The sequence below is a fragment of the Pteronotus mesoamericanus genome, unplaced genomic scaffold (assembly GCF_021234165.1).
Source record: "Pteronotus mesoamericanus isolate MK-2021 breed Mesoamerican mustached bat unplaced genomic scaffold, CSHL_Meso_final contig_56, whole genome shotgun sequence".
Classification (NCBI taxonomy): Eukaryota; Metazoa; Chordata; class Mammalia; order Chiroptera; family Mormoopidae; genus Pteronotus; species Pteronotus mesoamericanus.
The window spans coordinates 1,157,055-1,180,601 of NW_026555201.1; the positions used below are offsets into that span (position 1 = coordinate 1,157,055).

The following is a 23,547-nucleotide window of genomic DNA, read 5'->3' on the forward strand; positions in this document are numbered from 1 at the left end:
TCTTGTTCCCAGTACAAAGGCTAGGGTTTCTTTTTCTCCTACCTTTATGTATTAATTTCTCTCTCTTCTTCTTTCTCATTTGTTTGTACTATTCAACTAAGACTCAATCCAATTCTATAGCATTCTGTTTATATTACACAACCTAGTCCGTTATTATCTGTTATTTTGCTCATTACATATTCATGATTTATATCCACATCTAGCCTGTAAAGTTCTTTAATACACAAAGATATTTTGATTCCACGGCCGTAGAATGATACTAACCCTTCTAATGGTCTCCAGAACCTTATCTGACACTCAAGTTGTCTTGAAAAACCCAGGACCTATGGAAAAAAATGCAATATTCTTCCCTGCCAACCCAAAGATTACTTTATGCTAAAATTAAGTGTTTACTCTGCCCTGGCTGGTGTGGCTCAGTTGGCTGGGTATCGTCCCACAAACCAAAAAATCACCAGTTCAATTCTGCCCACGGCACATGCCTGGGTTACAGGTTCAGTCCCCAGTCAGGGCAGGTACAGAAGACAACCAATCAATGTTTCTCTCCCTCTCTTTCTCCCTCCCTTCCCCTCTGTAAATAAATAAACAAACATTTTTTAAAAATAAAGAAAATTAAGTGTTTACTCTAGTAAAAGCATTTAATACTGTTATCTTCAAATTTTGCAGGGGTCCCTTTTGTGACATCAAAATGCTAACTTCCAGCAAGTTAAGGCAAGCTAATAATAGCACAAGCTTTTCCTTCCGGAGTTCACATGGGCATATTTATACTCTTTCACAGAAAAAGAATGATATATTACTAGGTTTAAATAGAAATTGTGTTAGCTAAGTGACTGATTAAATATACTGAAGTTATTTAATAAAAGCTTCAGCTGTAATATAAAGAGATTACCCAACAGTCTCAAAGCCCAGGAAACAATGAACTCCCCATCTAACAAGAGACAAATCAAAAGTGCTAGAAAACAAGTCTCTTTGATTACTTCAAATATTGAGTTGATTTATAGCCCTTTATTCTTTAAAAAAAGTTAAGTAACTGATTTTTCCTCTAATTATAAAAGAAATCCACGTTCTTTGTAAATAAAGATAAGCAAAAAGAAAATAAAAACCCTCCTGCTACCTCCTGCATAATGTTTTGCCTCACTAAACAGTAAGTTATTTGAGGGCAGATAAAAAAGCACAGGTCCCTCTCTTCTAAAACTCATCTATGGAAGCCCCGAACAGGAAAGTGGGGTAAGGGAAGCACACAGGGTTAATTCAGTAAGAGTAATATATAGATTTGTTTTTCAATATTCAACATTTCACCATTTGTATAAATCCAGAATCACAAAAAAACATATAATCCCTTTTTACAGGTTTTTCTTGGTTTATGGTAATTTTTTGGCATCTTTTCAAGTGTTAAAACTTCTTACTATAGTAGCAACAAAGTCCTAAATTTCCAATTGCCAAATCAGGCAATAAGCACATCATATTCACTTCATGTGTAAAATCTTACTATTTTAATTATATTTAAATTAGTCAAAAAAATTGTTCTTTTTATTTGCTATTTCTTACACTGAATTCCTACCCAACTCCATCAACAGGTTTTCACATTTCATATACAGTTAAACTTTCTTCTCAAAACATCCTATACTCACTCTTTCCAGCTTGGTGCCAACCCATGGGCATCACTCACGACAACTGGCACAAGCACAGTAAGACCAGGGGCAAGAGAAAGTCCTACCACAAACAGCCAAAATATAAGCTGGGATGCCCTGCTGCCAACACTAAGATTGCCCCCTCCCCACAGATACACAGTCTGCATGTGGGGAGGCAATAAGAAATACCCTGCCTTGAGGCTAGATGTTGGCAACCTCTCCTGGGCCTCCGAGTGTCATATGTACAAAACAAGGATTATTAGTGTGCTCTACAATGCATCCAACAACAAAGTGGTCCACACCAATACCCTAGTAACAGACTACACTGTGCTCACTGACAGGACACCATACCAATAGTGGTACATATCCCACTAGGCACTGTCCCTGAGCTGCAAGATGGGGGACAAGCTGACTTCTGAGAAGGATGAGAGTTTAAACAAAAACAATTGAAGAAAATTCAGGAGAAATATAAAAGGAAAAAGAATGGCACGATAAGCAGTATTCTAGAGAGCGGTTCCAGCAGGCAAGCTTTTTGCATGCATTGCTTCAGGACCAGGCCATGCTTCAAGACCAGGCCAATATGGCCTCACAGATGCGTGCTACAAAGCAAGAGCTAGAGTTCTACCAGAGGAAAACCAAGACCTGGAAAGGCAAATAAATCCCCCTCCCTCCTATCTTAGTTCATGTAAAAAAGGTGCTTATTGTTCTAAAATACACACACACACACACACACACACACACACACACACACACACTCTACACTACTCTGAATTCACATACATGCAAAACAATTCCAATGTCATAAAAATCCACACACAAGTACTCAAGTGTAATTCTCACCTGATCACTACCCTCAGATGTATTAACTGATTCATCCAAGTGAAATATAAGAACTGTACTTATCAAGCACAATTTGGGGAGACAGTGGGGAAAGAATATTGGATAGGTTCCAGCAATTCACCTAGGAGGAGAAAAAAAATTATCCCTTTCACACCGAGCCTAGGCTCTAATAAGTTTTCAGCAACAGTGAAATGAAATTCTCAGAATAGTTCTGACTTTTCAGTGGACTCTGTCTTAATTAAGTAGTCTGAGTGACAGTGCAAAAACTAATATGAAGCTTTTTCTTTTCCCTTATTCTGAAAAGCTGAATATTGTCTGTCTTGACTATTAAAATCCCCAGACTTCAATTCTGCAGGAGTTCTACATAATTCTAAATTTAGCCAAGTGACAGAAATAGTTGGAAGGCATGCAATTCATTTTAATATCTGCACTTTTATATTACCAGGCAGATAATTTCTTAAGTAATCTTAAATCAGTCATCCACATAAAAAAATATACATATAGGCCATATAATCAACAGATAGCTTACTATTGGTGTTAAATAACATATTATCTCTAACTTCTAGACATGACCAATTTACGTGACCAACTTCCCCCTTTCAAAAAAATATCCTATACGGTCCTGCAAATCAAAGGCTGTTGGTTTGATTCCAGGTCAGGGAGTATATCTGGGTTACAGGCCAGGTCACCCAGGGGTATGTGCGAGAGGCAACCAATTAATGTTTCTCCCCCCTATCAATGTTTCTCTCCCTCTTCCTCCCTACCTTCTCCTCTCTTCAAAAATAAATAAATAAAATATTTAAATATATATATTCCCTACCCCCCCGCCCAGGGACTTCTTGTCAAGATGGAGGCATAGGTAAACATGGCTCACCTCCTTGAACAACCACATAAAAATTACATCTAAATTATAGAATAACCATCACTCATAATCATTGGAAATCGAGTTGAATGGAAGTTCAACAACTACAGAATAAAAAAAAACACATCCTTCCAGACTGGTAGGAGGGGTGGAGACACAGAAGAGGCTGGTTTCACATCCGCGTGTGGTGAATAAATATTATGGAGAGATATCTTGGAAGTGAAGAGTTCAGCCCAGGGTTCCAATCCCAGGAAGAAAAGTCCCCATAATTTTGGGCTGAAAGCAACAACGGGGACTGAGTCAGTGGAAAAAACTTTGAGTCCCAAGCAGTTCCTCTCAAAGAACCCCCACAGAGACTTACTCAAACCCACTCCTTCTGAGCTCCAGCACCCAGGTAGCAGCAGGAAGGCACCAGTGGCATACAGTGAGGAACAGAAGTGTCTAGCATCAAGGTGAGAACTAGGGTACAGCTTTTTCCCCAGACAAAAATGCGGGTAGAGACCGCTGTCCCTTTTCTGAATGCTCCCTGCCACAGAGCCACAGAGCCACAGAGCCACAGAACCAGCAGGTATCTGAGACTCCATCAACCTGGCAAACATGGTTTGCCCTGCCTTGGAGATGCCCTGAGACTCAGTCCCATCCAACTTACACGCCCAACCAAGCTTTTAACAGTGGCTTTTCCATATGAATGGTTGGTTTTGGTTCATGCTTCACAGCTTTCTATAGCCTTTCAAACAAACAACAGCTAGCCTCAGTAAGCCCCCATACCTCTTGCTAAGTGGTCCCAAGCACAGGACTAGTAGCAGTGAGCTCTGTATCACAGTTTAGCTTTGCCTGGGAACCTCCAAGCACAGCACATTTATCAGCCATCTCAGATTGCTTTATAGCTCATGCAGGTGGTCCTAGACAGGACACAGGTGATGGCTGAACTTGGCCTGCACCACCTGGGAAACCCCAGAGCCTGTGAACCCAGTGGACAGCTACAGACCGCACTGGGACACCAACACCCTGCCCCTGCACAGTAGATACTCCACAGAGGGCGAAGGTTGATGGTCAGTGCTCACAGCCAATCCTTGCAGCTCAATGGCCTGGGTAAATACCTCCTATTGACCAGCTAACAGCAAACAAGGCTCAACTACAAGAGGAGGGAGTACTCAGCCCACATGAAGGATGCACCTCCAAGTTACCAAGACAGGGAGTCACAGGAGCTCTACCTAATACATAGAAAGAAACACAGGGAGCCTGCCAAAATGAGGAGGCAAAGAAACACAGCCCAAAGGAAAGAACAGATCAGAATTCCAGGAAAAAAAAAAAACTAAACAAAATGGAGATAAGCAATCTATCAGATGCAGAGTTCAAAACACTGGTTATAAGGTAGACCCCAACAGCATAAAACAGACACGGTCAGAAACGAAGGATACACTAAATGAAATAAAGAACAATTTACAGGGAAACAACAGTAGAGTGGATAAAGCTGATAATCAAATTAATGATTTGGAACATAAGGGAGCAAAAAACAACCAAGCAGAACAACAGAAAGAAAAAAGAATTCAAAACAAAAAACAAGAATAGTATAAGGAGCTTCTGGGACAACTTCAAGCACTCCAACATTCGCATCATAGGACTGCCAGAAGGAGAAGATAAAGAGCAAGAAATGGGAAATCTATTTGAAAAAACAATGCAGTACTCAACCTAAAAAAAAATGATTTTGGCAAAATGGCAGGATACAAACATTCAGAAATCAAAGGCATTTTTGTACACCCACAATGATATATCAGAAACAGAAATTGGGCCGGGGTGGGGGGGGGATCCCATTTACTATAGCAACAAGAAAAATAAAATATTCAGGAATAAACTTTACCAAAGAGGTGAAAGAACTCTACTCAGAAAACCACAGAACACTGAAGAAAGAAATTAAGGAAGACACAAATAAATGGAAGCATATACCGTGTTCATGGACTGGAAGAATTAACATAATCAAAGTGTCCATACTACCCAAAGCAATCTATAGATTCAACACAATCCCTATCAAAATACTCAACGACATATTTCACAGATATAGAACAAGTATTTCAAAAATTTATATGGAACCATAAATGATTCAAATAGCCTCAGCAATTTTGAGAAAGAACCAAGTATGAGGGATCACAATACTTGATATAAAACGATATTACAAGGCCACTGTCATCAAAACAGTCTGGTACTGGCACAAGAACAGACACAAAGACCAATGGAACAGAATAGAGAGCTGAGAAATAAACCATGTCAATAGGGTAAGTTAATTTTTGACAAAGCGGGCAAGAACATAAGAGTAAAAACAGGCTCTTCAATAATTGGTGTTGGGATATGTGGACAAGTGCATGCAAAAATATGAAACTAGTACACCAACTTACACCATACACCAAAAGAAAATCAAGATGGATAAAAGACTTAAATATAAGTCCTGATACCATAAAAGTCCTAGAGGAAAATATAGGCAGGAAAATTTCAGATATATCACGTGCCAGTATTTTCACTGATACATCCCCTAGGACAAGGGGTATAAAAGAAAGAATAAACAAATGGGACTACATCAAATTAAAAGGCTTCTGCACGGCTAAAGAAAACATCAACAAAACGGAAAGGGTACCAAACGTATGGGAAAACACATTTTCCAATGATATCTCAGACAAGAGTTTCATCTCCAAAATACGTAAAGAACCCACACAACTCCACACAACTCCACACCAGGAAGAAAAAACATCTAATTTAAAAATGGACAAAGGACCTAAAAGACACTTCTCCAAGTAGGATATACAGAGGGTCCACAGACACATGAAAAAATGCTCAACATCACTAGCCATTAAAGAGATGGAAATTAAAACCAGAGTAGGATACCACCTCACACCAGTCAGAATGGCCATCATTAATCAACCAACAAACAACAGTAAGTTGTGGAGAAAAGAAAACCTTCATACACTGTTGGTGGGAATGCAGACTGGTGCTGCCACTGTGGAAAACACTATGGAATTTCCTCAAAAAACTAAAGATGGAACTGCCTTTCGATCCAGCGATCCCTCTGCTGGGACTGTATTCTAAGAATTCTGAATCACTAATTCAAAAGTACCTATGCACCCCAATGTTCACAGCAGTGTTATTTACAACAGCCAAGTGCCAGAAACAGCGTTAAGTGCCCACTAGTAAATGAGTGGATCAAAAAACTGGGATACATTTACACAATGGACTACTCAGCAGAAAGAAAGGAATTCCTACTCTTCATGACAGCATGGATGGAACTGGAGAGCATTATACTAAATGAAATAAGCCAGGCAGTGAAAGACAAATACCATATGATCTCACCTACTTATAGGTGAGGTCAACCTACAAACAAACAAATGAGCAAAACAGAACCAGCAACTTGGAAATAAAGAACTGACAGTGACCAAAGGGTAGGGGGGAGGGGGATAACAGGGAAAGAAGCAGAAGGGCCAAGCCAAAGAACACAAATAGAGAACTCATGGGCGCAGACAATGTGGTGGGGGAAAGGGATTGCCTATGGGAGTGGGGGAGGACAGGGCAAGGGAGAGAATGCGGAAAAAGGCAGGACAACTCTAACTGAATAGTTAAAATAAATAAATAATAATAATAAAAATCCCTGGTCCACTCCAAGACACACCATAATTACAATGCCAATCATTAGTTAAAGATAAGGAGAGCATCTTAAAAGAGAAAAGAAATTAATTACCTACAAGGGAGTTTGGTAAGACTGTCAGCTGTCTTCTCAAAAGAAACTTTGCAGTCTAGAAGGGACTGGCAAGAAATATTCAAAGTTATGAAAAGCAGAGACCTGCAGCCAAGATTGCTCTATACAGCAAAGCTATCGTGTAAAATTGAAGGGCAGATAAAGAGCTTCCCACACAAGAAAAAAACTAAAGGAGTTTATCATCACCAAGCCATTATTATATGAAATGTTAAAGGCACTTAATTTAGAAAAAAGATCAAAACTATGAACAATAGATTTTGGATATTAATGCCTTACCAGATAAATAATTTGCAAATAATTCCTCCCATTCAGTAGACTGTCTTTGCATTTTGTTGTTTGTTTAGCCTGCTGTGCAGCTTTTCAGTTTGATATATTCTCAGTTGCTTATTTTTGTTTTTGTTGCCAAATCCAAAAAGCCATCACCAAGATAGACATCAATGAGTTTAACTGCGTATTTTTTCTTCTAGGTGTTATGGTTCAGATCTTAAGTTCAAATCTTTAATTCATTTTGAGTTAACTCTTGTGTACGATGTAAGGTAGTGATCCAGTTTCACTCCTGCATGTAGCTGTCCCATTTTCCCAAGACCATTTATTGAAGAAACTACCCTTTCCACATTGTTTAGTCTTGGCTCCTTTGTCATAAATTAACTGACTATATATGTGTGAGTTTACTTCTGGGCTCTCTATTCTGTTCCAGTAATCTATGTGTCCGGTTTTGTGCTGATACCATACGTTTTGATTACTATAGCTTTATAATGCAGTTTGGAATTAGCTTTGGAATTTACTATAGCTTTATAATAGTTTGGATGCCTCCAATTTTGTTCTTTCTCAAGACTGCTTGAGTTATTCAGGGACTTCTGTGGTTCATACAAATTTCAGGAGTTTATCTTTGTGAAAAATACCATTGGAATTTTGATAAGGATTGCACTGAATCTGTAAACTGCTTTGGGTATTGCGGGCATTTTAACAATATTAATTCTTCCAATCCATGAGCATGGAATATCCTTCCATTTATTTGTGTCTTCAATTTCTTTTATCAGTATCTTACAGTTTTCAGTATACTGATCTTCCATCTCCTTGGTTAAATTTATTCATAGATATTTTTTAAGTAATTATAAATGGGATTATTTTCTTAATTCCTCTGATAATGCACTGCTAGTGCATATAAACAACTGACTTTGTATACTGATTGTGTATCCTGCAACTTCACTGAATTCATTCATTTGTTCTAACAATTTTTTTGGTGGAGTGTTTCAGGTCTTCTATATATATATCATGTCATCTACAAATAGTGGTAAGTTTTACTTCTTCCTTTCCAAATTGGATGCCTTTAATTTTTTTTCTTGGCTACCCACTCCAGCTAGGACTTCCAATACTATGTTGAATAAATATTCTGAGGAAAATTTTCACTTTTCACCGTTAAGTATTATATAGCTTCTAGCCCTTATTATGTTAAGGTGGATTATCTCAATACCCACTTTATTGAGAGTTTTTAATCATAAATGAATATGGAATTTTGTCAAATACTTTTCTACATCTGTTGAGATAATAGTTTTTAATCTTCCATTTTGTCAAGTGGTATATCATATTGACTTGCAAACACTGTGCAATCCTTGCATCTCTGAAATAAATCCCATTTGATTATGGTGTATGATTCTTTCAATGTATTACTGAATTCAGTCTGCTAATATTTTGTTAAGGATTTCTGTTTATTATGTTCATCAGTGATATTGACTTGTTATTTCCTTATTGTGTCCTTGTTGATTTTGGTAGCAGGGTTACAACTACCTCATTAAGTGAGTTTGGAAGTGCTCCTCACTTTTCTGTTTTTTGGATGAGTTTGAGAATAATTGGTATCAATCCTTTAAACATTTGGTAGAAGTCTCCAGTGAAGCCATGAGGTCCTGTCTTTTGTATGTTGAGAGTTTTTTGATTACTGATTCATACTTTTTATTAATGATGGATCTGTTCATATTTTCTGTTTCTTTGTGATTCAGTCTTGGTAGGTTGTATGTTTCCAGGACTTTATCCAATTCTAGGTTGTCCGATTTGTTGGGGTATAATTGTTCACTGTAGCCTCTTATGATCCTTTGTTTTTCTGTGGTATCAGTTGTAACATGTTCTATTTCTGATTTTATTTGAATTATCTTTTTTTCTTGGTAAATCTAGCTAAAAGTTTCTCTATATTGTTTATCTTTTTGAAAAACCAGCTCTTAGTTTCAGTGATTTTTTTTATTGTCTTTTAGTTTCTATTTCATTTATATCTGCTCTGAGATTTGTTATTTCCATCCTTCTACCAACTTTGAGCTTAGTTTATCTACCTTTTTCTATTTCCTTGAGGTAATAAAGTTAGGTTATTTGAGATCTTTTTTATTTCTTAGTGTAGGCTTTAAATCACTATGAACTTCCCTTTTAAAACTACTTTTGCTGCATCCAATAGGTTTTGTATTTTGTATGCATTTTTCATTTGTCTCTGGTTATTTTTTAAATTTCTCTTTTGGTCTCTTCTTTGACCCATGGTTTGCTCAGTAGAGTATATTTACGGTAATCTGCACATACCTGTAAATTTCCCAGTTTTCCTCTTATAACTGAATTGTAGTTTCATACCAATGTGGTCAGGAAAGATTCTTGATATGATTTAAATCTTAAGTTTATAAAGACTTGTTTTAAGACATATTGTCTACCCTGCAGACTGTTCCATGTGCACTTGAGAAGAATGTGTATTCTGTTGCTTCTGGATGGAATGTTCTGTATATGTCTGTTAGGTTCATCTGATCTAATGTGCCATGTAAGGCTAATGTTTACTAATTCATATTCTATCTACATAATTTATCCGTTGATTAAAGTGGGGTATTAAAGGCCCCCCTTATTATCGTATTGCTGTCTATTTATCCCTTTAGGTCTGTTAGTATTTGCTTTACTTATGTAGGTGCTCCTAAAACCTATCCCTTTCTTATCTCAGCAATTCCACCTAGCCATCCAAGACAAAAAACAAAGTCATCTGTTAACAATTCCTTCCCTCTCCTACCACATTTAACAATCTCCAAATTCTGACACCATCTCCCAGATCCATCTGATCTTCTCAGCTCCTGCCCCCTCTTCTCTACTCTCATCACTTCTGAGCAGAGAAATTAGTTAACTGGGCAAGACCTCCAGAGCTCCTTTTTGCCTTCAGCAGAGCAAGTGGTTCTCAATGATGACTGCTCCGTCAGCCTCTATTCCTGAACTACTAAAAGTCTCTAACCTATCCTTGATGGACGTGTAATGCAAATGAGAAATAAACTGTTGTTTCAAGCAACTGAGATCTGGGGTTTGTTTCTTACCCAGAATGCCCTGGATCTATCTTGATTTCAACATCTTCTGTACAGACTACTACAACAGCCTCCTAACCAGCACCTCTCCCTCTACTCTAAATCCCCTATTTCTCCAAATTGCTACCTGAATTATCTTTGTAAAACAATCATTCCATTTCTCTGATTAAAATCTTCAGAGTTTCCTTTTTACCTTAAAATATTCCATATTCCTTAACATAGCTCTTAAAGCCAAACATAAAATCATCCTTATAGCCATTCAAAATACTGCTCCCTCGCCATATGTACCATATTCGTTGGTACTCCTAAGTGTTTGCCCAGGCTATTCTGCTTGAATAGCTTTCCCAACTTACACCACCCCAACCTATCTTTGCCTGCCTAGACATACATATATACTCCTAGTCAGCTATCCCTCCCATTCTCTCAACAGTTATTAAAATTGGGCTCCCTTCTCAAAACTCCTATTTGACCAATCCCATTCACTTTTAACACACCAGCCCCCTAACCCAAAAGGAGAGATATCCTACATCACAAGGAATATTGAAGCCCAAAGGCAGAAACTCCCTTAAATTCCTTTGTTCAGATACCAAACCTTTGTCTCTACACCTTTCTTGACCTTTTCCTTCTACGTTAATTAAGGAGATAATAATTCCATTTCTGCTCTGGATGTCATCTTCTCTACATGCTCAAGAACTTCACTCCACACCTGTAACAACTGTGTGCCTCCTTGAAACTCTCCCCTCTAAGACCCTATCAAACACACTTTATTGGTTTTCTATCTACCTTCTTGGCCTCTTTCATTTTCTTCCAGGGCTCCATCATTAACAATCACACCTTTAACAGTCTGTTCTCTCAGCTTTCCACGTTTCCGTCTTGACACCACACTTCTGCTACAGTGTATATACTGTTGACTCCCAAATGTCTCTCCAGCTTCAGTATCTCTCTTCAACTCCTGACTGGTACATTTAACTTCCTATTAGTCATTTCCACATGGTTTCACAGGTACCTCAAGTTCAACCAATCCATAATTAAATACCTCATCTTTACTCCCCAACAAGCAATTGCCTGTATGCCCTAATTAATAAATAATGTTACCATCCACTCTAGGATGGAACCCAGAAAACTAGGAGTCATCCAAAACTCATCTCTCTCACTTCTACACTCACACACCCTCCAAGTCTAACAGATGTACCCACTAAATATCTCTTGAATCTATTCATCCCTGGCAGGACCACTTCACACACTATTTCTTATCTGGATTACTCTGACTCCCCTTAAACTGGCCTCCAGTTTATTTTCCGGTTCTAGTCTATTTCCCAATCTAGTTCCCAAATTACTAAAAGCAATCTTTTTAAAGAATAAACAAATCTTTCAATAGGTTTCATAAAGACAAAATTCAAACTCTAATTTACCCTATCAAATAAGACCTTCAAGATCAGCCTCCTGACTATCTCTCTAGCCTTTTCTCTGATTACTCGCAAAAGCATCCCATGTATAAGTACAACCTGCTCCTTACAGTTTGTCAAAGGCATCATGTTATTCTGCTACACACCTCCACCCTTTACATATGCAGTTCTGCCCTAGAACTCTCTTCCCCATACTTCACCTGGCTAATTGCTGTCAGCCCCTCAAGATTCAGCTGGATATCACCCACTGACAGTCTCTCCAGATCTCCAATGTGCAAGACCCTGGCTGGGTAGCTTAGTTGGTTAGAGTGTTGTCCCAATATGCCAAGGTTGCAGGTTCAATTCTCCGGTCAGGTCACATACAAGAATCAACCAATGAATACATAAATAAGTGAAACAACAAATGCATGTTTTTATTTCTTTCTCTCTCTTGCCCTCCTTCTCTCACTCTAAAACCATTAAATTAAAAAAAAAAAAGACTTTAGGCAGGAGAAAAAATAACAGATTTAGTTTTCTTTGGCTAAAGGGTACAGAAAGAACTAAATGAAAGCCTGGAAAGCAAGACTAGGGCAGAAGGCCAGTTAAAAGCCATCAGTTATCCAGATGAAAGATGATATCTCCAAAACTGAGAAAGTCACAATGCTGATTGAAAAAAATGAAAATGTTCAAGAGAGGCTAAGCAGGTAACAGACTACATAACTTTCAAGTAAAAAGAACTCAAGCATGACATCCATGTTTCTGGCTTATGCAACCAAGTGGCATCATGAAGAGAAAAAATAACTCAGGGAAAAAACACATTCCCAAGGAAAATAATTTTTGCTTTGGTCATACTGAATTTGATGACTGTGTGACAGTCAAATGGAGATGTTCAAGAGGCCACTGAATAGACAAGCCTAGAGCTCAGATGAGAGATAAGAACTGGAGACAGACTCACAAATTGTGAGCTTATAGAATAGATGCTAAATAAAGCCATCAGGGTGGCTGAGATGGGCAGATTGTGTAGAGCAACATTTTTCTAGTTATTTAAGACAACTGAGCAGAGATATCAGAAACACTTGGAATTCTTGTTAAAATACAAATTCCCAGGCTCCACTCCAAGCCTACTAAGTCAAAATCTCTGGGAATAAGACCCAAGAAACTTCATTCATTCATTCATTCATTCATTCATTCATTCCAATAATTGGGTATTGAGTGACTATTCTATTCTAGGCACTAGGAATGTAGCAATTATAAAATAAATAAGGTCCTTGTTTTCCTAGGGTTTAAATTTGAAGTGTGAACCAGACTACAGACAAGAAAACAAACAAAACAATTCAAAATATTGGCAAGTGCAATGGAGATAATGAAACAGGACTATGATGAAGCACAAAGGGGAGGTTAACTATTTTGGATAAGGTGGTCAAGAAAGTCTCTGGCGAAATCTCTGAGCTGTGACTTGAATAAAGGGAAGAGATAAGTCAGGTGAAGATGTGGGAAAATAGCATTTCAGGAAGAAGGAATTATAAGAGCAAAAGTCCCGGGGCAGAAAAAAGCCACTATGGCTAGGGCTAGTAATAACAGGAAAGTGTGGTACAAGGCAGGTCCGAGTCTGGCATGCGCTAGATCATAAAGGCTTTTGTAAGTCACATTTTTAACAAATTCTCCAAGAAATGCTTATCCTGTTAAGGTTTGAGAATCAGAGGTAGAGAGGGAGAATATAAAAGAAATCCTAAAGAAAACACACATTTAAGGGATGAACAGGAGAAAACAGCCAGGAATGCAAGTGGAAAAGTCATGTCAACGAAATATTTCAAGAAAGAAAAAGGGACAGTGACACATGGCACAAAATGTGGATGGCTGCTGGGAGCTGCCTCCACCAATAACATTAGAAACAACTTAGTCACTTAGGTCTACATTCACCTGCTACCCCTAGCACACCATTTCCTGGAAGTTATCAGTTGGGAACTATCCTAGATTCTCTTCTTCCCTTTTCCAACGGAATCACAAAGAAAGAGTAAGGCGAAAGAACAATTTCTAAGTATAGAAAGAAAATGTACTTCAAATTTATCCATTATTAAGTTTAGATTGTCACTGCCTTTATTACTTTCCTCCTAGTTCTGTTATGAAGCTTACTGAAACTTTCACAAGTCTGAACTATCCTTCTCCAAGGGATGAAGAATTACCTAATGCCCATAATGCTGCTTACATACCAAAACCATGCATTAATTCTTACAACTAACATGCAACAAAACACTGCTCCTACAAAAAATATGAACTGCATACTTAGAAAATCTAAACTTTTAATATAATTTTTGAGACCACTTTAAGGTCCAATGAGCTTTTGGAAAAAAAAAGTGCAAATAGGAAATACGGTTCTGATCATCATTAATAAGAAACACTGCAGCACAAATGTTATCACCATCAAATATACCAAAAGCATCCACACAAGGAAAATAATGGACTAAGTGGCAGGGGAAACTTGGTAGTGAAATTTAAAGTCTATCTCTATTCTGCACATCAGATAAGAATTGTACAGAAGATTAATAGTGGGAACAAAAATACTTCCAGAAGATCAAGATATAACTTGACTAGCCTGCAGACCATCTGTTTCTCTTTCTTTCCCATTAGACTCACAATCAACAAAACACAACAGTATAGAAATAAACTGAGTTCTCATTGGGTCAAGATGGCAACATCAGCAGACATGGCTCACCTCTTTGCAGAACCACGTCAAAATTACAACTAAAATATAGAACAACCATCACTCAGGAATGTCAGAAATCAAGTTGAATGAAGTCTGACAACTACGAAATCAAGCTAAATGGAAGTCTGACAACTGTGGAACTGAAGAAACTACAACCATCCAGACTGGAAGAAGGGCCGTGAATGTCGAATGGGCTGGCCCCACAACGGTGTGGATAAAAATTCAGGAGGGACATTTTGGGAGCGAGGAGTCCCAGACCCACACTAGGCCCTACAGCCCAGAATTCTAGTGCCAGGAAGATAAGTCCCCACAACTTCTGGCTCCAAAAACCAGCAGAGACTGAGTCAGTGGAGGAGGCCACTGGGGCCCTAAAGAGCTCCTCTTGGGGAGCCCACATATGAATTCACCTACCCCGACTCACACCCTCTGAGCTCCAGCACTGGGGTGGCAGCCTGAAGGGCAAAAGTGGTATACAGGGAGACTCTGAAGTATCTGGCAACGGGGGAGCAGAGGCCGCTGAGCCCTCCGCACACAGAACCAGTAGGCTGGTGCCATGTCTGAGACTCCACCAACCTGGCTAACACTGAGTGACCCACCTGGGAGACCCACATGGGCCCACCCAAACTGCTTTTCCATAATAATGGCTGATCGTGGCTCCTAAATCCTATCAAACAACTAACGGCTGGCTTCAGTGAGCCCTAGCAGCAGCCAGATTAAAGTCACAGCTTGGCTTCACCTGGGAATCTCTAAGCCCAGCACGAGTAGCAACTATCTCAGATTGTTTTACAGCTCAGACAGGGTGCCCCAGGCACAACATAGGTGGGGGCTGAACTTGGCCTGCACCACCCAGGAAACCCCAGGGCCAGCTACACACCATGTCAAAGCTCTACCACCCTGCCCCTTGCACAGCTGATCCTCCATGGAGGGTGAAGGTTGGTGGTAAGTGGCCACAGCCAATCCTTGCAACTAACTGGCTTGGATAAACCCCTCCCATTGATCCGCCAATAGCAACCAAGGCTCAACTACAAGAGGAGGGTCTACTCAGCCCACAAGAAGGGTACACCTTGAGTACCCAGCTCAGGTGATAGGGAAGGCTGTGCCACTGAATCCTACAAGACACTTACTACAAGAGGCCATGCTCCCAAGGCAGGGCATCATAGAAGCTCTACCTAATACACAGAAACACAGGGGGAGGCTGCCAAAACAAGAGACAAAGAAACATGGCACAAATTAAAGAAAAAAAACTCCAGAAAAAGAGCTAAATGAAATGAGATAAACAATCTATCAGATGCAGAGTTCAAAACACTGGTTATAAAGATGCTCAAGGAACTCAGTGAGGACCTCAATAGCATAAAAAAGGCCCAGTCAGAAATGAAAGATACACTAATTGAAATGAACAATTTCCAGGGAAACAACAGTAGAGTGGATGAAGCCGAGAATCAAATCAGTGCTTTGGAACATAAGGAACCAAAAAAACAACTATGCAGAACAAGAAAAAGAATCCAAAATATGAGGATAGTATAAACAGCTTCTGGGACAACTTTAAGAAGTCCAACACTCACCTCATAGGGGTGCCAGAAGGAGAAGAGAAAGAGCAAGAAACTGGAAATCTATCTGAAAAAAAGTGAAAGAAAACTTCCCTAATTTGGTGAAGGAAATAAGACACTCAAGTCCAGGAAGCGCAGAGAATCCCAATTATGATGAATGCAAAGAGGCCCACTCCAAGACACACCATTATTAAATGGGCAAAGATTAAAGATAAAGAAAAACTCTTAAAAGCAAAAGAAGTTAGTTACCAGAAGGTTGCCAGATGGGAGGGGGCAGAATGGGTGAATAGGTTAAGGGGATTAGGAAGTACAAATAGGTAGTTACAGAGGAGCCATGGGAATGTAAAGTACAGTACAGGAAATGGTGTAGCCAAAAAGCTTACATGCATGACCCATGGACATGAACAATGGTAGGGGTATTGCCTGAGAGAGCAGGGAGCGCCGGTTTAAGGGGAGCAAAGGGGGAATAATCAGGACAATTGTAATAGCATAATCAACAAAATATAATTTAAAAGAAACTGCATTCTCTTAAATCCTGCTGATCAGCTTACTTATCTTTACACTTCTCAGGCTATAGGATAAGGACCTCAGGATAACTGTATGGATGCAAAACTATAGTTTTTATTTGCTTGCTAAAGACTTGAGGTCTTCAATGTTTAAAAAAAGAGCTGTAAAATATATTAATGACTACAGAGAAATGGAATAATCAAAACATTGGTCTAAGGAAGAGACCTTACAAGTACATTTAACAACTAGTTTATTCCACCCCCTCCCCAAGAAAATACCCAGAAAGGCCTGAAAATTACTTCCCAGAAAAAACTGAAGTCTTTGACAATTCAGAAAAGTCACAGTGTGACAATTAAGTAAACAATTAAAGGAAATGAAAAGTTTTCGATGCTTTTGTGGTTAAAAAAGTAAAGAGAAATAGAATGAGTCCTTTAAAAATACAAAAAGTGTTTTGACTATTGGGAGACATGACTGCCTAAGTTTTTGTATATTTTCTCCTTACTCTCTCTCACTCAAGGCTGGGGGTTCCCAATTTCATCTTTTTTTTGTTTTGTTTTGTTTTTGTTTTTAGCACAGGAAAGTATTCTGGGAAACTTATTGTCAAAACAAGAAAGCTGAAACAGCTTTCCCAGCATGGTCGCAATCACCTGGACTGCGCAACTCATAAGAGATCCTGCATAAAAGCAAAAAGAACACCTGGATTTAGGAAGCATCCCAGAATCTTTCCTTTCATACAGCCCAAGTAAAAATAATAAAATTACTGCAGATTATTATATAACGGCTTTCAACATTAATTTTTAAAGTGTTGGAAAAAACAGATATATGCTAAGAAAATATAAGGCACTCAAAGAGGAATCAAAACAGATTAAGGTTATGAAATCTTTCATATCTGTATCTGTTTTCAGAAATAAACTCAGGAAGGAATGGACAAAGTAACTTCACTGGAGAGATGGAACAGGTGCTACACTGCTAAACTGGCAACCATGGTAAGAACAAAACTTAACCACTAAAAGACTATTAAGTGGAATGTTTTCTACCAGAGGGTGAGAGGGATACAGCTGGAGGAAAATACTGAGGCCACTGCGTATGAAGGTCTCTAAAATTAGACCCACCAACTGTATTCATGCACACATATTCAAGCCATGAGTCCAGTTATTTTTCCTACTTGTAAGTTGGCAGCACATTCCACAGAGGAACACTCAGAGTCTCTTACCAATCTTACAAGGAGGCATCGAAAAACCTTATCTCCTCTCTCTCTCTCTTTCTCTCTCTCTGAGAGGGAGGGGCAGGGGTGGGAGACAGAGACAGAGACAGAGACAGAGACAGAGAGAGAGAGAGATTCACATAATTCTCTCCTCTGCACTTCCTGGAACCATGGGACCAAAATGCAACAATTTGTATCCCTTCCCCCAAATCTTTTTGCTGAAATCTTTCCTAGAGTTCATGAAGAGATCTGCCCCAGGAATAAACACTGCAGCATTCAAAAACCATTCCCTACCCTGAACTATTCTCAGTACTCAGTATTTATCTACATGAGGTGAGAACATGGCACAGAGTTCTGTATCTCTGGGGCATGAGAAAGATTTCCTAGAAACTTTGTGAAAGGATTTAAAAGAGGACAACAGAAGTCTCATAGAAGCTTTTATCAATCTGCCTAAATTATTTCAGAAATAATCTGCAAAATGAGAACTACTAGTGTATTTCTTACTATTACTTCTTTACACTAGTAACATCCGAACCAGCAGATCCAGTCCAAGAGATACAAGATCCCCAATTACACACACACACACACACACACCCCACCCCTTCTCTCTTTGGCCTGGCACCTTTCAATGTCCTGGGGCAAAGGTTTAAGCAAAAACTTTAGACTTTGCCACCAGCATTCCCACAGAGAGTTAAAAAGAACTGCCTCACCCCCTTTACCTTCCTAAGCTGGAAAACAGTGGCCAGAATAGTCCCAAAGAGAAATCTCATCCAGGCCACTCTGGCCAGGTCAATGAAGGTACAAATGCATCAATCAAGAAACAAGAAAGTATAAAATAAATGATGGAAAATCCACAGAACTCAGAGGGCCAGCTCCTTTTATCCTGACTGAATATAGAATTTAGTTACTAAAAATGCCCGCCAAAATCGATTTGTAAAAAAAAGGATCAGATGTTCCCCATAACTGAACACTCCACCATTGTTAGAGAAAGCTCTTCTTACAGTTTTTGAGCTCAACTATCTCTACATGAATGGGCGGGAGGGGAATCTAATCCATATAGCCCAGACTATAAATACTAGTATCTTCAGTCTACTGAAAAATTCAGAGTGGAACCCGCCTACTCAGCTCTCTGGGGACAAAGAGGTAAGGATGGTGATCTCTCTCATCAGGGATGTGAACAAACCTCAAGGAAAGAGCCTGAAGCAGCTGGTAAAAATCTAGCTACATGAGATCTAAGATAATTTTCCTTTAAGACCACCAATTCCAAAGATCCCCCAAACTTCATTCTCTCTGCCCTCAAAGTGCTTTCATTCTATGACCTGAAAGCACAAAACTTCTATCAAGAGAAATGAGGTGAGAACTGACAAAAAAAAAAAACCACTCAATTTCTTCCAATAAATACCTTACAAAATCCTAGTGAAAATTCATTCCACACCTCCAAGGACAACCAATCATGATCAGAAATTCATGACAGTGAGATAGTTCAATAAACTTTTCTTTACCTATTCTGTCAAAAAATTTGTTAAGCACTGACTGCATAACAAGTGCTATGTTAAGTGTTAAGGATACAGCTATTAGCAATCTGACTTCAAGAAGCTTATTTTCTAATGGGGGAGACTAACTATATAGCATATTATAGGCTGCTAAGGGATAAGGAGAAAAATAAAGCAGATAATGGGATAAGGAGTTAAGTAAATGTATGTGAGGTAGGGGCTTTGCAATTTAGCTAGCCAAGGAAATGCCACTGTTGGAGTGACATTTGAGTAAAGACCTGAGGAGGTGAGGGCACAAGGCTGTGCAGCTTTATAAGGAAAAGGTGATCGAGGGCACAAGGGCACAGCCCCTGGGGCAGAAGTGTGCCTGGTGTGCTCAAGAACAGCCAAGAGACCAGTGCGTACTTCGGGGGCAAAAGATTACTACAGATCTAGGGCTTTAACAGCAATTGTAAAATACGTGGTTTCTACTCTGAGAAAAAAAAGAGGCCATCTCCTCTTCTGACTCCTTTCTATTAAAGAATATCAGGCACCCTGCTTTTATAGATGAAAACTTTTAAAATTTTGTTTCAAATTGTGTGGAGATCTACAGTATAGCTCATATAATGAATATACAGACAGCTGGAACTGCAACTTTGAAATCTTGACTTTTGTTGACAGTTCATTAGACTTTCAAGAAAGGCTCTTAGTTCTCTCAAACCTATGGAGAACATTAAAAGGCGGACGGGGAAAAAACAGAAGAGAGAAGTGAATTAACCTATCACTTTCTGCCACTAAACTTTTGTGTTGATGCTCCAGGCTCCACAAACAGGAAAAAAGGAAATACTGGAGGAAGAAAATTGGGGGGCGGGGGGGGCATTAGCAAGAAAGAAGAGCCACAAAGCTAATTTAAGTGCAATATGACTACACAAAAATGCAATGAAGTGCTAGCAACTTGTGACATTTTTGAAGTGGAACCTGTCACCTCCCTCCTCCCCAGTCTCCATGTTGCTCACCAACATCAACCAGAACTCAGGCTTCTCAATTTTAGTTGCCTACTGAAAAAAGCATATACAAGAACATTCAACCAACTGGGATTTTAATTTAAATTTTCCCACACCTTCCGTTGGTTTAATGAACCTCCGGGGCTGTTATCAGTCATTTCTTATCATTATACAAAAACAATTCACTATGAGTAAATAACTATTCTGTGGAACTTCTAGGCTAACGGTCACAAATGTTGAAAAATTTTGGCTCTACAGGAAACCGAAATCGGTAAGTTTTCAGAGGATCAAGTGAGTTACGAGTTTAGAGCAGGCCCAACTTTTAAGCTCCAGAAACATCTCCCCATATGTTCCAACTCAAATCTCCGTCCTCACATAAACTCGGACACCGGAATGATCTGAAACACTCCAACATCTTTCACTCCCATTTTTCCAACGCTCGCAGGAAAAAGGAGGCCCAAGAAACACCTGCAGGTAATCACTCCAAAGCACTACAAGGGTGCAACAGTTTTTAGGTCCCACCGCACAGGCCACAGGTGGCTCCAGCCCCCCGCCCTCCACCTCATAAACCCCCAGACACCCCGCTTTTCGCCTGTGCTTTCCCTGCACACTCGGGATTTCTCTAGCCTCGCGGCCGTCCTCACCGGAGGCTCCGTCCTTCACCGGAGGCTCCAGTCATTACCCACCACCCCTGGCCCGGGCAGCTCCAGAGCGGGGAACCCAGACCAGGGACCTCCGCCCGCCCGTCCGCGCGACCGCCACGCCCCCTCCCCACAGGCCACCCGTGCCGTACGCCCCCTCGGCCGGGAGGTGGCCTCACCTCACGCGGGCCGTGGAGGGGAGGGCGCCCCCGTCTCCGCCCGCCGCCCGGGCCCACGGCCGCTCGGCTGCGGCTCGGCCCCGACGGCCAGCGGTGGCGCGCTTCTGGGGGCGGGCTCTTCTCGGCGGGGGTTTCCCCCTGGGCCCAGGACAAGGGGAGCAGGGGGGACTGGGGAGGGGAAGGGGGCTCGGGAAGGAGGGGGAGAGGGGAGAAAAGGGGGGAACTAAACCCGGAAAGGGAGAAAAGGGGGGAGGGGGAAAATCAGAAGGGGAAGAAAGGCCTAGAGTCCGCCCCCCGCTGCGGCCTGCGCGCTACGTCACCACGTCCGACGTAATCGTCACTGCGTCTTGCGCCCCTCGCGTCTCTGCTTCCCCTGTGCCTCTCCACGTCTGCAGACGCCCCCTGCCTGTCCGTTCAGTCACCCACCTAGCTCGCAGGCGCATGCACACTGGTGGACTCAGTCGTTCCCTCCGTGTTATCTGTGTCTCAAGCTACCGATCCACGTCCATTGAGATACTTAGTCCATCTTAAACTCATAAAGCCTGTCAGATTCACCCTAGATTTAAACACAATACTAATAACTAAAGTAACTTAAATTAACAGAGCACTTTCAAAACAACCTTTGACTTAGGACAGTAACTCCTGTGCCACAAAGGTCATGTTTACTATAAATATGTGTAGTGTAAATGGATAAAGGTCATGCAGTAGGTAAATGTTCTTTTTTTCAGATGTAAAAACTTAATTCTAAATAAAGCAGGTCGAAGTTCATCCTGTTAAAATCGCTTCTTACTACCACCCCCTAAGATACAGTTCTTTTTCTTAAGGGTCATCCAGAATTTGCAAACTCCTCCATTCTGTACCTCCTAGGGAAAATCAGTTTATCAATAGTTATTGGTTACTGGTATTTGGCTCATTTACCGACCTCAAAGAAGCATTGTAGTCTTAAAATGATAGAATTCAACCCATAAATATTTACTATGCAACAAGAATTGCAGTAGGCAAAAAATTATTATTATTATAGTACAGCGTAAGTGCTGTTAACAGAAGGTGTTCAATGTGCTATAGAAACACAAGAAGGAGCAATTAGGTCTTAGACATAAAGGAGATTGAGTGAACTACAGAGAAGCTACAGGTGAAATTTCAGCTAACCTTGAAGAATGTAAGTGGGAGTTCATCAGAGAGGCAAGAATGGAGGTAAGTCATAGAGGTGTAAAATTGTTATTTCCTTCAAGGATCACCAAGTTCCAGGGTTTTAAGTTGGAGGCAGAGGGCAGTGATTTCCCAAAGAATACGTAGCATTCTACATCTATTTTTCAATTTAAAACTCAAAACAATAGGTACTATTGTTATACCCAGTGTATAAGTATATAAATTAAGGAAACCTGGGGCACCAAAGTCCCAGATTTTGAATTGAGAGAGTTTATCTTCAGAGCCTGGCCTGTAATCACTACATTATTAGAAATAACTGAAAAGGGCAGATTACAAAGACTTGTGTGTCATGATACAGAGTGAAGCAGTTGGATGTTTCTGAGACAAATGCAGTGACTGAAGAACAGCTAAGGCAGAAACATGAGGCATCCAACCCTAAGAGAAGTCCTCCTCTGCTTCTCTGGTTTTGCTTACCATTCATTCCCCAACTATTTGCCAAGAGGAGAGTAGCTGAAGCAAATGAGCCTAGGATTTCAGGGAGTCTGAGAACTATATATTTTATTGTAATGAAGACATGGAACAAATAACAATGTACCTACCTCCCCCAAAGCCAAGATAAGGCAATCATCCAAGAATGAAATTAGGAACATTAAGAAGTTAGAAATAAGATTAGTCCCTGTACGCTTGGGTAAGGAGAGTGGAGGGTTAATGCTAATGGGTACAGGGTTTCTTTCGGGGGTGATGAAAATGTTTTTAAATTAGATAGTGGTGATGTTTGCAAAACTCTGAATGTACTAAAAAACCACTGAATTATATATTCTAAATAGTGAGTTTTATGTGAATTATATCTTGATAAACTTATTTTTAAATAAATAAATTTATACTAGAGACTAAATAATAAATCTACATCTATCATGCCCCTTAAAAAAAAAGAAAAAAGAAGAAAAGATCAGACCCTATAAAAGATAGTTAAGAAAATGTGACACACAAAAATTCAACCAAGGTGACCTGAATATAACTGCTGAGAAGCAGCCTGGATTGTGTAATTTATTCATTCAAAAAATTTATTTTGCCCTGGATGGTGTAGCTCAGTTGGTTGAGCATCATCCTGTAAACCAAAAGGCTGCAGATTCTATTCCCAGCCAGGACACATGCCTAGGTTTCTGTTTTGGTCCCTGTCAGGGTGCATACGAGAGGCAACAGATTGATGTTTCTCTCTCACATTTATGTTTCTCTCCCTCTCTTTCTCCCTTCCTTCCCCTCTAAAATCAATAAGCGTGTCCTCCAGCGAGGATATATATATATACACACACACACATACATATATATGTGTGTGTGTATATATATATTTTGTGTGTGTGTATATATATAC

The 23,547-nt window shown here is 39.9% G+C and overlaps 1 protein-coding gene across 24 annotated transcripts in view; it reads right to left on the bottom strand.

Annotated features, from left to right (window-relative positions):
* Nucleotides 1-21,319, bottom strand: part of R3HDM2 (R3H domain containing 2) — a 155,576-nt gene extending 134,257 nt beyond the window's left edge. For 14 of the 24 annotated variants that reach the window (XM_054579968.1, XM_054579967.1, XM_054579973.1 and 11 more), the window contains exon 1: nucleotides 21,027-21,318. The gene's annotated coding sequence lies outside the window, so the exon portion shown is untranslated. Of the gene's footprint in view, nucleotides 1-2,468; nucleotides 2,481-21,026 lie in introns of those variants that run through there. The other 10 variants (XM_054579978.1, XM_054579974.1, XM_054579963.1 and 7 more) reach the window with 3 other exon arrangements.
* Between the last annotated feature and the right edge of the window lie 2,228 nt (nucleotides 21,320-23,547).